The 15,833-nt window shown below is 42.0% G+C and overlaps 1 long non-coding RNA gene across 1 annotated transcript in view; it reads right to left on the bottom strand.

Annotated features, from left to right (window-relative positions):
* The window catches only part of LOC138686824 (uncharacterized), a 62,174-nt gene extending 47,371 nt beyond the window's left edge, over nucleotides 1-14,803 (bottom strand). Inside the window, exon 1 of the long non-coding RNA XR_011326126.1 lies at nucleotides 14,483-14,803. This is a non-coding gene — a long non-coding RNA (uncharacterized lncRNA). The remainder of the gene's footprint in view (nucleotides 1-14,482) is intronic.
* Between the last annotated feature and the right edge of the window lie 1,030 nt (nucleotides 14,804-15,833).

Below are 15,833 nucleotides of genomic sequence, written 5' to 3'. Positions count from 1 at the left end.
TGCTACCATGCTTAGAAAACTTCAGCCCTCAAAACAGGAGTGTTCCTACTATGTTGGAAAGAGACTGCCATCAGCCTCATACAGCCTTGCAGTTGTTGCTGGCTGAGTGCACAAGATGAGAGGCAGCAATACGCTTAGCAGGGCTCCAGGATCTGGGTTTTCCCAGTTTGTGCTTCAACACAGGAGGACAGGCTGAGAGCCCTGGCCTGGGACTTGGATGTTCTGGGTCAGTTTTCCCAGCTGTCACAGGCAGTTTGCGTGATGTTGGAAAAAGCCACTTTACATTGTCACATCTCACTTATCTCATTCCCAAAAGAGAAATGGTAACAAAAGAAACAGACAAGTTCATGAAAAGCTGTAAGCTGTTCCACTTTGTACGTGCACTGAGGATACAGGGATATCAGTCTTAGCTGACATTTTCAGAGACCTTTGATATGATCATAAACAACAATTAACAGTGTTTAAATAAGAAACAGCCCAGAATACAGAGGGCAAGGGCTGTTAATTCAAGAACAGCATCATGTTTCTTTACAGACTGAATATAGGACACAAGGGCTGGAAGATATTTTAACCCTTCCTTTCCTCATCCAAAGCAGAATCAGTTCCACTACCTTGCAACACATGTAGCAAACACAGACCTCCCCAGAAGCCCAAGCCTTAGGAAGGCCCAGGGTATACAACCTCCACCTGATCCAGGCAAACAGGGCAAATAAAGACTGAGCATTATTCTGAAGCAAGGGAAGGGAAGAGAAAGACACACAATTCTCTTTGGACAGAGATTTTTAAAAGGAAATGTTAAATTTCCATTTCCCTGTTTCAAGCTCGTTTTAGCTATATAGGCAGGAAGGATCAATTTAGAAACTGTCTGCCTTCAATTCATAGCAACATAAGCATCATCAACATGTTTGAAAGATGGTAACATAAGCTACAGCTGCCTAGTTCAGCAGATGGAGACTCAACTGTCTCATGCATATCAGACCATGCATGATAACAGACCCTGAATACATGAATTGAATGTCTAGATTGTGAGTCTTTACAGACTGTACTTTAAATTTATTTGCTTTTGCAAAGACTGGCTGACAAAGAAGGGGTAAACAGAGAGACATTTGTTCTTTAACTGCCCTGAAAAATACTAAAGTCAACCATTTTACTACCTGAAATTTCTCCTGATGCAGAGGTTTGATATAATGTTGTGTGCCATCCCTCTGTGCAGGCATGAATTAAGGCAGATGATCAGAGGCCTGAAGAAAATCCATCCAGGTAAAATCCCTCTCACCAGCATGGGACTCTTCACCTAGTTCCAGACACCACAGAACACTTTGAGTTTCCATGTTCCTCACTTCGCAAATGTGACTTGGCCATCTCCTGGTCCCAGGAAAGTTACTGTTCCTAGGGAAGTGATGTGCATTTGGACTTTCCAGACAGATTCTGAACAATGGCCCTTTTTACATCTTCCTGATTAAATCTAGGTAATGTTTGCAATCTCAGATTTGGATGACTGAGAAATAATCAGCAAAACAACCCTGGCTTCCTATACTCCTCCATAATTTTCTCTGAAAGATATTCAATCACCCCTGCTGCATTTTTCTTTTTTTCTTAAAACTTTCTTTAAAGATTATTCTCAAAGTTCACACCACAACATCCTGCTGAGACAGGCCAGAAGAATCCCCTTCAGTCAATCAATAGCTATATTTCTGACTGTTTTAAAACCAATTGTTTCAGATGCCACTATTCCAAACAGCTTTTTTTCCTGATCAGTATCTCTGGCAGCGGTTCAAATAACCTATCAGGGGAGCTAATTGCTGTTAAAGCTATTCACTTATGATCAGACTAGGATGTTTTCCCTATGTAATTGCAATAGAAAACTTCACATAAATTCAACCCATGCAAAGCACAGCTACGTTCTGGGATGGGCATATGTCAATTTAGTAGAACAGACATTTTTTGGTGCTTTCTTTGTCCTCACCACAAAAAAGAAATCCAGAAATATTTCCATTATTCCAGCTCTGTCAGTGTGCTGGCCCAAGTAGTCAGTGTGCTTAACTTCAGGAATGGAAATAACTGCATTGACTTGAATGGCATGCACACTGTGCATCTTCAAGTGCTTGTGTTGTTGGATAGGCGAACAGTTTTGTAAAAACACAAAGCTCCCAAGAACATACTAGTCATTGGGGGGAAGTAGGAGAACCCTCCAAACTTGCTGGATTTGTCTATACATGGTGCAAGAAAACAGGCCAAAATCTGTACCAGTGTAAATGAGCAGAACATTAATGAATCCACATGCCAGCTTGCACCCTGGTTTTACAGCTAATGAAGGCTTTCAAAGATCCATTTTAAGTAAAGGAAATGCATGTACTGTAAACAAAAGCGTGCTTCTCCGTTCAACAGAAGTATTACCAAATGCTTCAGAAGTGACCCCAATCTAGTATTTTGCAGAGGCATCAATATACTCTTTCATGCATGGAATCACCTACAGATGTTGCAGCACACTGCGCTGTATTTTAGTGGCACATGGGGAGAATGAGAAACTCAGAGTTGTGTTTGATTGTTTCTGTTAAAGACAGTAAGGCACTGTGGGCAGGGAGGTGAGATTATGGTTTTCATCCAGTCCCAGTAAACCTGAGTTAATGAGACATGGTGAAGCAATTCCAGGGAAGGGAAGTATCCTGTCCCTGCACTGAACTGACAGTGAGATCCTAAATACCACTGGTATAAATAGTTGCAAGCGCATTTTAGTTGGGACCTCATTGCAGATCAAAGCACACTTTGTTTACTAAATCTGAGTTAATATTTGGACCAGAGCTAATCCCTTATTCATTTCTTTAGAAAGTTTTCAAAGGACAGCTCTCATGAGGATCTCACCTGCATTTCCAAGCAGGAACTTTCACTCTTCTGTTGACCATTTACAATGAAGTACAGCAATTTCTTTCCTCTCCACCCCCACTCCCCAACACTGGAAACATCAGTGTCCAGTACAAAGTAGGCAAAGATGAGATTTTATGAGTATTTCTTGCAGGAAAACTCATATTCTTCTGACCAGCTCTGAAAGCATTATTCAGACATGCAGGTGTTTCAGAGATGATCCTCACTCCCCCAGCTAAGCTTACTTTCCTATTATCCACCAAACTTTTTGCCTCACAGCTTAAGGGGATAACTGTAACACCAAGTGGCAAATCCACAGGCATCAGTTCACTCCTCTGCTGTCATGTCTGGTGCCACCACCACATCTTCAATTCTGCTCATTTCTGTGCAGTGGGAGGCCAGGTGGCAGGCAGGGGTTCTCACAGGACACAATAAAATGAAAAAAGTAAGTAATATGAGTTTGATCAACTCCTGAGGCAAGGGTGAATGAAAACTTTCATTCCCATCCTACATACCATCTTTTCTATGATATTCCTCTAATTAAGCAGTTGTCCTCAGTGCATTAGGTGCAATCCATTTGAACACAGCTTCAGATTGAGTTTATGATCATCTCATTTATACCCAAAAGGCACATAGTGAGTGACCTGCAAAGACTGATTGTATACGTTATGATGGGCACACATGCAAAACACAGCAAATAGCACTGCAACCAGCTAGGCACCACAGCCAGGACTACAGAAGATGGAGCAATTTTAATTCTCTAGCAGGGTCAATATTAATCAGATTGCTATTTCTATAAAGTAGCTCATTTTCCACCCTAAAAAAAAGCAGAGACAGGAGCAGCCCCAATGCCTGGTGGAGCTCATATCCAAGTCTGTTATTGCACAGGTGAGCATGCTCAGTGAAACCAGATACTCCCCAAAAAGCTCTGCAACAGTAGCTGAAGTGCTGGCTCAAACACCCAACACATGCACCTTACAGCAGTTGTGAATTTTCAAACTATTTAATACATTTTGTAACTTTTTTGCATCCCACTATCTGCAGTTTCTCTTTATAGTGGAATTTTCTACCTATCCCATACGAAAATTCAGGTAGTTGGGTTAATTACTGCAGCAATTTCTGTACCCGAAATAAAAACCATAACTCATGTAGAAAGATATTATTTTTATATACATATGGTTTGGGGGTTTTTTTTTGGTTTTTTGTTTGGTTGGTTTTTTGGTTTTTTTTTTTTGTTTTTTTTAAGTACTGTGGGTTTCTTTCTCAAGGACTGTCTTAATATTTGTTCCTTTCATGATACCAGACAAGTTGCCTGCATCCACAATTTGGTCCTTTTTCTGTGATCATCCAAAGTCCTACACTAACATATCATGAATAGCATCACCTACTTTACTTGATACAGAAGCAACTCCATTTGTATGCTACCATGGTTTGCAAAACTGCAATTACATCAACCATTAAAACTGAGAAGGGAAATGGAGAACAATGCTTTATATTAAGTGATACCAATTACAGAGTAAGTACCTGATGCTAAGAAGTGACTGTTACATTTATGTGGTTATGTAACTAACAGATTGAGCAAGCTCTTGCTCTTTGCTTATCTGTTGGGCTCTTAACACATGGCAGTAGACTCTCATTTCCTGAAATATTAAGTCAGGAAATGCAGATGTCTTATCTTAGATTGCTGATAGGCCTCTTGGAATAAAAGCAGAGCATTGAGTTATGTTGTTATGTTATAGACAGTGCTCTAACTACTGTGCCTGCACTGAACCACCGCCTTTTCAGGGAATCATGGAAGGGCTGAGGTTAGAAGTCACCTCTGGAAATCATCTAGTCCAATGCCCTGCTCAAAGCAGGGTCACTTAGAGCAGGTTCCTCAGGATTGTGGCCAGTCAGGTTTTGAATCTCTCTGAGGGTGGAGACTCCACAACCTCTCTGGGCAACCTGTTCCAGGATTTGACCACACTCACAGTAAAAGAGTTCTCTTACATTTAAACAGAATTTTCTGAATTTCTGTTTGTGTCCATTCCCTCTTGCCCTTTCACTGAGAATCATCTGGCTCAGTCTTCTTTATTCATCCCATTAGGGGTTTAAACACAGTGATGTTTTCTGAGCCTTCTTTTTCACAAGCTGAACATTCCAAGCTCTCTCAGCCCCTCCTTATATGAGAGATGCTCCAAGCCCTTAGTCTTTGTGTCCCTTTGATGAAAGTGTTCCTCTAAGTCCATGTCTTTCTTGTACTGGGAAGCCCAGCACTGGACCCAGAGCTCCAGATGTGGCCTCACCAGTGCTGAGTAGAGGGGAAGGATCATTTCTCTCAGCCTGCTGGCAGCACTCCTCCTAATGCAGCCCATGATGCTGTTGGCTGCCTTTGCCACAGGGTACACTGATGACTCCTGCTCAACTTGGTGTCCACAAAGACCCCCAGGTCCTTTTCTGGAGAGCTGCTTTCTAGCCAGTCAGCCCCCAGAGTGTACTGGTAGGTGGGGTTTTTCCTCCTCAGGGGCAGGATTTAGCATTTCCCTTTGCTTAATGCCATGAAGTCCCTGTTGTCCCATTGCTCCAGCCCATCAAGGTCCCTGTGAATGGCAGCACAACCCTCTGGTGTATCACACACTCCTCCCAATTTGGCATCATCTGCAAGCTTGCTGAGGGTTCACTCTGTCCTATCAGCCATATCATTAACAAAGATGTTAAAACAGTACTGATGCCAGAATCAACCCCTGGGCTACTCCACTACTGACTGGCCTCAGCTGGAGTATGTGTGTTGATCACACCCTCTGAGCTTGGCAGTTCAGCCAGTTTTCAGTCCACTTCATTGCCCATTTTTTAAGCCCATACTTCATCACTTTATCTATGAAGATATTATGGAAGACAGTATCCAGAGCTTTACTAAGGTCAAGATAAACAACACCCACTGCTCTCCCTTTGTCCACAAAGTGAGTCATCTCATCATAGTAGACTATCAAGTTGGTCAGTGTGTGGATTGTCCAGCTCATAGTTCACAAACAAGTTTCACCATGTCTAGTGCATACAGGTGACTCATGGGTGGTTACAAAAGCAACCCAGCCTTGGATTGCCTTGAGGCCCTGTCTCTCTACAGAGACAACTCATGGGGAGCTCTGTAGACAGCTTAGCCCTGGGCTATCTGATAAACCCTAAACTAAACAGGGCAGTGGCTGCACCATTCAAAGAACCAAAACCTCAACTGAGCCTTGAAATCCTTTAACAAATAGTATGTCCCAAGTCTCAATCCAACCACTATTCAGTTGCCTGAGGAAGCAAGGTTAAAAAACAACAACAACAAACCACCACACTGGAAGGTTTCAGCTTCAGTTTCAAATGACAACCTTGTGTATTCAAACAATCACAGACCAGCAAAGGAAAGATAAGGGGGAAACTCCACTCAGATATACATAATCCATTTAGGCATATATCATAATCCACTCAAACATAGTCATACACACTAGTCTACAAGTCAGGGGATAAAAAACCCCTAAGATTCAGGTTGGAAGTTGGGGTCACTTCTCCAACCATATAGTTGGCTTGTGAAGGAGACCCTTCCCCCCCTTAATCAGGACACTGGTCAAAGTAGCTTCCCTGGGATTGAGAGCCCTTACCTGGAGGAGTAAGTGAATATTGTTTATGCTTTAAGTTTGTAGACACGTGTGTGCTTGTGGTTGTATGTGAATCACTTGTGGTTGCAATAGTGTACTACTCTTGCTTTAAAAATTGTAATAATGCATTTCACCATTGTATCTGTAAAACCTGCAATAGTGGCATGTTAAGTCTATAAGTGAAGTTCAAATATATCATTTGCTTGAACCTTGCAGTTAAGTCTGTGTGTGAAGTTCAAGTTGTTTCCTTGAACCTTGCAGTTAAGTATTTTTCCACCACAGTCAGGCATGATTTTCCCTTTGTAAATCCATGCTGAGTTCTCCCAAACATGATCCCATCAATTAGTATCTTTGGAAATGGCTTCTATTATTCACTCTTCCAGCTTCCCAGGGACTGAGGTGAGGCTGACTGACCTGTATTGCCCTAGATCCTGTTTCTTGCCTTTCTTGAAGATAGGAGTGACATTTGATTTCTTCCAGCCCTCAAGAACCTCCCCCAAATGCAGTGACCTTTCAAAGATCAAGACAATGACATGGGCCAGCTTCCCTAACACTCATGGGTACATCCCATCAGGTTCCAGGGACTTACATCTGTCCAGTTCATTTAAACGTATTCTAGCTTTATCCTCTACCAAGGATACATCTTCCTTGCTCCAGAAGCTCTCTTCAGCACATTAGGGACTACTCTGGTTGTTAGGAATTGAATTCTCCATAAGAGACAGAATTTAGGTACAGAGCCTACCCGTTAAATGATTGTATTCATCCAGTGCACATGGACTGGTTAACCATTCACCTGCTTACATTCTGCTTTTTAAAATAGTTTCCATGAGGACAGTTATATAAGCTCTTCTTAGTTTAAGTCTCCCCTTCTGTAAAACAGAGATATTATCCCTTTATTTCAGCTTTACAGTGCAATTTAAAATGAAACACTCTGAGCTTCTCAGCTAGTGGTACTAGTGATACTAAGCATCACAGCAAATTGCTAGCTGTAACACCTGAACCTTACACCAGGGCAGCACTGGGCTGCTAAAAAGAAGCGGTCTGTCATGGATACACACTTCTTGGTTAAGTGCTCATTTGCTCACCACACACACCAAGTCTTTTCCTTCTGATTACAGGTTTGGTCTTTGAACAGACTACTCAAACACAAGAGACAGTGTCCCCAGAAGCAGGCTTCAAGGCACAGGAAGCCTCTCTCTGCTACCTCTTACCTACCTCTTCCCTTCAAGGCCTGTCACAAGAACCCTCCCTGTGGATCCCTTAAATCCTCTGCCAAGCCAGGTCTAAACATCCATTTCCATAAGACCCAAGTACCTATGCTCTGCCACCAAGCCAGAGAAGCTAGCTGGGCTGCTTGTGTTACATCAGTGACAATGGCACTTATAAGTGATGATGGCATTTACCAGTGCAACAGAATTACAGCCCCGGTACAGACTAAGCTGTTTGTAACCTTGGGCCTGTTTTACTTTGTGCAGTAAATGAAAACAAATGGCTTCCAGCGACAAGTAATGCATTCTGGCAGTATTTTAGGCCAGTGATAATTCAGCACAGCTATAAAGGCCTCCAGACTATACAGAGTTCTCAGATTTTAAGTACTGGTGGTCCACTATCAAGCCTCCAGAGCTTTAACCCATCCTTCTTTCCAAATGATACTGCAGGGGCTGGATTACTCCCTCACAGCAGGGTTTGAAGCAGTACAGAAGCAACTAATGTTGTAAACATCAATCAAACATAGCTAGAGGGTAGGGACCTTAAAATGCTACTCTGCTTGACCTGTATCAGCTCAGTGCCACTTTCCCAGGTGCTACTCCATTCTAAGAGCATGACAAGCAATGTGAGAGCAACAGCACCCATTCCCTCCCATCAGCACGGCTACAAGACAAATCTTGTTTATTCTGCCGTTCTTCATGACCGCTGGGTACATGATTTTGACATGGGGGTTTTGAATCCTTTTCTCTGAAGATTATTTGAAGCAGAAAGATGGCTCAAAGAGAGAAATAAAAGCTTACATGCTCTGTTAGTTGCATGCTCACAGTTGCAATATTCCTGTGCACAGGCCAGCAAGCATACGTGTTATTGTCAGCAAGCTTTCTGCAAATTTCTGTGCAACTAGACAAAGTTGCAAGGGATGCAAAGCACAAGGTACGACTTAACATTCAGGTTTGGAGTCATGATTATGCTGGTTCTTTGTAAGATGGAGGAGGCTTTCAAAACAGAGCAGGAGTCCTGCTCTGCAAGCTCCTACCTCAAATATGGCATCAGCTGAGAGGATCCAGAACACCACCAGGTGAGATCTTCTGAACATCAGTGTGATATCCACAGATCACCCTCACTGTCAGGATATTCTACAGGATTGATCTATACCTATTCTGGGAGGGCTCTGGCAGAGTGTTCCAGTGCAAATGTGCCACTGAGCACAGATAAAGGGGCCTCCAGAGCTGCCAGAGGCAGACAGGGCATGTGCATGCAGTACATTTACTGTCATGGTACAAGGCTTGGACTAGTCCTTATGAAGAGACACTATTTTCAGTGCTGCTTTGGCTCCACTGGGCACAGCTTTTCCTCACCACATAACAAACATAAGAGTTGTGTCAGATTGTGCACTGATTTGTGTTGCAATTTCAGCTTGCTTGACTATGACACACATCAAAGCTATGACCAGGCATCCTGGGGCCATTGGTTGGGGCCATTGGTTGGAGCCCTGAACAACGCGTAATTTTAAGATGAGACACACTGAGATGGGAAACATCCCTGAAGGACAGTAAACCCAAAATCAAAGTGGAATAATAAAAAGCCCAGAAAAAAGAGCAAGAACAAAAGGACACTAAAAAATGGGGCAGAAGTCAGTGCTCTCAGAAACAAAAGCATCAGGGACAAAGGCAACTGCCCTGTTGTTGAACTATCACAATGAGCAGTCAAGGAAATGAAGCAGCCTTGCAGCTCCACATTTCACAGGGCTGTGAAGAACTCTTGGACCTTTCTGATCTCACCCAGCTTCTTCGTGCTGGAAACAATCTCCCTCTGCTTTTTTTTTTCCTTTCTACGCATGTAACTCATTAAAAATAAGAAAATACTAGGCTTGACTGTGGTGGGTGAAGGGAACAGCTGGAGCACATGTGAAATGGCAGGACTCTTCTGATGCAGAATGCTTGCACCGTGGGAGAGCAACATAACGGAAGCTACTAATACAGTACTTTAATGAAGACAACCCCCATGCAACATCTGACTGCGTGAATATCCATACTTAATATTTATATGGTTTGGCAATTCTTGCTTATAATCCCACCTACAGCTGGCACTATGCTGATACTTTGGTTACAGATTGGAAAACATCCAAACATCATTTGATATTAAAGGAAGAAAATCATTACCTTCCATAACAAAATCCCTCTACATTGAAGGGAAATCTACTCTACTCCTGGATCCTGAACAACAGAAAAATTACTAGGCTAGATAATACTATGGTAGGTGCTTAAAAGTAAAGTCCCTGCTGTCCTGCAGTCACCTGATGCTCAAACTGCTAGGGATCTCAATGAAGTCAGAATAATCTGTCACTAGAAACCAAGTCATTAATGCTAGCTGTGAAAGCGCTCTTTAGCAAGAGAATACAATCAAAAGATTCTCATAAGACAAAGTTATTTATCTGGTTAAGAGCTGTCAGAACATGACTGTATTACAGAATAAGGCAATCAATACACTTTTAAACTTATTCCACAAGTCTACAGGCCCAGTTGCAACTACTCTATTTTGACACTGAATTATAAACAAGCTCAATGAGGACAGCACAATAGCAATGAGGCAGAAATGTCAGAAGTTCAGGGTGGCAGAACAAAATGAGTTTCAATGCAAGTTTGAACAGTAAAGATACAACAGCAATAAGTACCATCTCCCCCCATATTTGCTCTGAAGTGCTAGCCCATTCATCATCCCAACAGGATATTAGAAACAACAGTGTTTGCCCTGTAGTAACTCCATCTAACATGATGTATGTTAAAACATTGAAATTAAAATACAGCTTACAGTAAAAGACAGTCTTTAGTGGTTTCCTTGTGTAAGAGGCTTGCTTATCTATTCCTGAGGCTAGCTAATGGACTTGGGCTTTGTTAGCCTGAAGACTTCAATGCTGATCATAAGGAGTTCAAATCCTGCATGGGTTAGCTGCAAAAAAGTTCCTATCAGGGCTACAGTAGAAAATGCTATTTTGCACTAGAATCCAGTGGTATGGGGAAAACTGGATTCCTTTAAATATGTGCAGTGGGAAAGTCCTGATTCAGTATTTGACTACACCATTGCCTTTCATGAGCAGCAGACACTGCCATATGTTTTCTTGAAATACTGGCCCAGAAAACTATGCTTCCCGGTGTCTCACTCAAAACACAGATTGGTTGATGCTAACATCCCTGCTGGGACCCAGTGGCTGCCTCTGTAGAAATGATGAGAGAGCAAGGCTATTTGGCTTACTTCCCTTGGAAGGGATTTTGTAGGAACCTATTAACAGCAGGAATTTCAGTAATGACCCCTATATAAGTATATACACACATACATATATATGACTCATTTTAGCATGAGATATTGGATGAACCAGATTATCTAATTTTTATGGTTTGGATGAGAAGCAAGATGAAGATTTACACCCTCCATCACATTTGCCACATGAAGTTTAAATCAGCACCCAGGACTGCATGCAGACACATACTCAGCAGAAATTCAGGCATGTCTGAAACAGTCCTAGGTATTTAGTTCAAGCTCATAAACTGCAAGCTCTCCTATGAAGTAAATTAAGTAGAAAATCATTCACAGAATCAGTTATGCAAAAATGCACAGCAAGCATTCTCCTTTGCTTTTAGCAGTTCCCAATGCAAGGCTGAGATCAGCCATGTCAGCTGCATTCCCTGAAAGAAGGGGAAGTTTGTGTTGGTCCAACCTGGGTTTGACAAGCTACAGACCTGTGCTGCTTAGTAGCTTTTCAACAGTTCACACTATGCTATTCACAGCATAACTAGAAACTCACATACACTCCCAGGTAAGGGAAGTTAATAACAGAAAACTTTCTCTTATGTCAGTTGTGGGATAATTAGAAAAATAGACACATAGTGAACAAGAGACACAATGGGACTGTTCAATCTGTGAGCCAGAGGCCTCTGCAAGCAGCAGGCTTCAAGAATGCTGCGAAGGTCAACTGTTGCTACAAAGTTTGATGAAATAAGCACAAAAAGCTGAACAAAGTTGGGCCTACGTGACTGAAAGCAGGACACAAGACGGAATACAGGCGGAGGGAACCATTCGCGTGATCAGAAGACCTTATCCAATCAAACTATTGCTTTAGACATGTGAACAGCACATGTTAACCAATCAGTAGATGGCTTGCGCATGGTTATGGTATATAACTGAATGTTACGCAGCAAATAAATGGAGAAATCGCTTGATCCACAGTATCTGTGTTGGTCCATTTTCTCTCCAGGGCAAGTCCCTGGCGATGCGTCGTTTCTCCTAGATTGTCGTGACGAGGAAAACATGACAGTGAGTGTTTTACTTTTGAAGAGTTTCAGGAAAGATCTCAAAGTCCATTATTCACATGGATTAGAAGCTGTACTGGTGTTACACACCTGCCAGCAACAGAATATGCTCCAAAACTGTTTTTAGTAATTCTGGTGTCAATAACAGCCCAAGGAAGAGTCAGTTCCTGGTTCCTAGCCATAGTTTTCAATACACTGGCTTTTATCAGCAAGCCCTTCTGTCTTCTTACAGCCCCACACCTGTGCCATCACTTACCTAACACAAAGTCTGAACTGCCCCCATATCATCTGGTGGAAATTCACTTTCTACTTGCTGCCAGGAATTGTGGGGAGAGGAGAAGCAGCTCATGTCACAATAGAAGTTTTTGCATATACACAGAGTAAATCAATACAAGCAATTTCTTGCCTGCTACTTCAATTCCTGCAAGCTCTTCTTTAATCATGTTTCCAGAACATTTGATATTGCAATAGAACATTTTGTTGTGGACACTTTCCAAGCGAAAAGAAAAAATTCTGTAAAATAAATCAACTAATATTTCAAAACACCTTATTCAGTTCTGAGTGTTAGGCCCTGACATAGTACAGACTGCAAGTAAGCCATCAAAGTTGTTAGGTAATTGCTTAAATTAAGTAAACTCTTAAGTGCTGTGCTGACCCAAGGCTCACACACTCTAATCACGCTCTCAAACACAAAGGTCACATTCTCAGCATCTATTCCAATGACATAGAATGTCTTTTACAAGCAATCATGCATTCTGAGCATATAACAGACACTGATTATTCCTGCTGCCTCTTTTTCCTCCTTTGAGCTGTGAGGTAAGGAGTTAGGGAAGGCTTTACAGCCAGGGGAGAAGCATCTCTGAGGGGAGGGAAGGCAAAAAAAAAAGACAAAACCCAAGAGAGCTGCAAATAAGAGTCAGTTCATCTAAAAGGACTGTAGTGTCAAGAGCTAAATCAGTACCCTGGAAATGATCTTTGGTTTACATCTGTCTTTCCTCCTTTGCTTTTTCTGTATTCTACACAGGATTAAAAGTAAAAATACTATGTTAACACTAGAAGACTGTTGCTCCAAGCATTTCTGGCACAAAAGGAGTAAAACAGACCTACAGAAAGATGACTGATTTCACAGAGCAGCTTGAATAGCAATCCAAGGACTAGCACACGAGCCCATGTGCTCTGTCAACACTGCTGGTTAAGACCAATTCAGCAGAACAGCCTATTTAGCCTTTGAAAACCTTTATTTATACTCCTGAGGCCTTAGCAAATAGCTGTTGAATACAATGCAATTCCCACATCATGCTCTGACACTATTAGAGGCACTGGTAACTACAGTCACCCCATTTACACTTGCTACTGCAGCCTGCAATGTTTGGGACATAAAAGCACTACCTACTCTACATGCCACGGCAATAAACTTCATTTCAGTAATGTGATACAATGGTCTGTGACATGTGCACAGAATACTGATTTATCTGAATATAACCACAGTGTATAGTTCAAAGCCTGAGCCTCTTGCCTCTTCATGATACCAGCTTGCCTTATATACCCAACTGTACCACGTTCTATATTTTTACTTTGTTCAAGTGCAAAGTGAGTTGACCAGTAGAAAGTTGTAGCTACCTTGAATTCTAAGCACATATCTTTGGCAGTACTTTTTCTTAAGTGTAATGAAGGGTAAATAAGATTAGGAAAATACTACCTTAATCAATACATTAGCTTTAGTCAAGTTCACAGCTCATTAGCAATCCAATACCTACCACTGAGCCATTTTCTGAGTTAAAGTTCTCAACTAAGTTTTCTCAGTTTTCATTAAAAAAAAAAAAAAGAAAAGATAACCTTACTTTATTTGGAACAATCCCAGGATTTGCAACACTGCCTCTCCCTCATCTTTGAGACATTTCCAATCAGTCAAAGGCCCTATTCCAGGCACCCTTTCCTATGCAAGTTCAGCTATAGGATACTCAAGGGGAAATCTCTCTCCTCTGACCATCTCAAAGTCAAGCTGGAAGGTGTAGCCACACTGGAATACCTAGACATTGAAAGCAGGGTCTAGCTCACCAAATTTTTTTTGCCCTGCTCACAAAAATAAGCTTTATTGCTCTTCATATAACACTGCAGAGACTATTTGCTAAGGTTTGCACAGTGTAAATGGGTTGAAGTTCAGGTGTGGTCAGCACTAGTTTGCTACTGCTTCAAATAACTGTCTCAACAGACAATTTTCCATCTTCTAGTCTGGCTCTGCATTGTTATTTTGCACACAAAGGAGTTCAGGAGAGGCAGCTTTGACACTTAGTTAACATACTAAAAAAAAAAATCCCCTTTTTACCTTGCTCCTTGATGTGAAAGCAGGGCTTGGAAACAATAGTTTGTGACATTCATTTACCTTCCTCATAAATATACAGCAACATAGCCATTGATTGCTAGTTGATGCCACACAGAGCTAGATGTTCATCCTACTACAAAGCACTAGCCTCAGAGTGTACTTACCACACCAGGGCACTTCCTTCATGTCTATTCTGGGCAAATATTCTGCAAGTCTTCACAGAAAAGCATTTCCCACATGAAAGAGACTCTAATCTGAGTGTTGAAACAATGGGAAACCTAAAAGAGAAAAAAAATGTTTTAAGAACCCATACAGCAACCAAGGGAGTAAATTTGAAAGTTAGTCTTAAAACATGTTATTTCCTCACTAATGTTTCTAATTGAATCATATAAGAAGTCTCAAGACAAGGAACACAAGAAAACAGTAGACTTCGGTAGGCATAGATGAAGGCATTTTTTTACCTTGGGGAAATTACTTTCAGTAGAGCAACTAGCAGAATAGGAACAAACACAACCTATCCTGCTTTGAGTTGCATGTGAGCCAGCTTAACCCTGCTGCTACTTCTGTCCTCGAGTAGAATTTACTGGTGCTAGTATTCAAACACGACCACAGCAGCATTAAATCTACCAGGAGGAGGTAAGGGAGCAGACCAGCATCTAAAAGCAATGCAGCAGTAAGGCCCAAGGGCTTGCATGCAGCCTTGCTGGTTTGTTCCAGTCTGACTGGTCAGTCCAGTGGCTGATGTTCACAGTAGCCCACCTAGCCTGATCATCCTCCACTACAAATAATTTCTTTCTCAAAAAACAGAGTAATTACTAAAATGAGCACTTTCCACAGCTTCCTTCTGGAACAAGATAATAGCACTGGGAGACAACATGCAATACAATGTTGAAAATTCCTCTGAACAGAACATTCAATCAAGGAAAAAGGAGAATGCAAAAAGGAAGCAATACCATAATAAATACAGAGATATTTTTACCTTCTTTAGCATGACTTCTTATATGTGGCAAGAATTTTCTCTCACCCTATCCAGGCAGTGGGATACCACACACAGAGCAACCAAACAAAGCTAACACCCCTAACCTTTCTAGAGTGGAAATACAGCCCTTATAGAACTAACTCCCAGCTGAAGGCAATCAGAAAACTCAAGCCTAATTACCTACTCCCATTCAATAGAGCCTCCCGCTTAGTTCATTATCCCCCTTTGCCTAATTTGGGGGTCTGGCAACACGAAGGGCATGGATCTGTTCCTTTTCCCCGGTGCTGAGGCACCTGTGACCCACCTCAATTTGAGATGGCAGAATTCAGATTCAGAGTCTGCGTGGGGGATGCTGTTACTTGTCTGCTTGCTACACCCTGAGTACCCCTCCCCTAATCCCTCTCCTTCTCCTTGCTCTGCTCCCTGTCCTGCTGGTGATGAAAGGACTACCGGCTGCCAGGGGAGGACACAAGAGCTGACGGTTTCACAGCCTAAATTAGGGTACAGCTGAATGTTGCCTGCAGTGGTGCAAAGGC

Source organism: Haliaeetus albicilla, chromosome 9, assembly GCF_947461875.1.
Source record: "Haliaeetus albicilla chromosome 9, bHalAlb1.1, whole genome shotgun sequence".
Lineage (NCBI taxonomy): Eukaryota > Metazoa > Chordata > Aves > Accipitriformes > Accipitridae > Haliaeetus > Haliaeetus albicilla.
The sequence above is the reverse complement of the archived record's forward strand: the minus strand, read 5'-3'. Positions and strand labels throughout refer to the sequence as shown.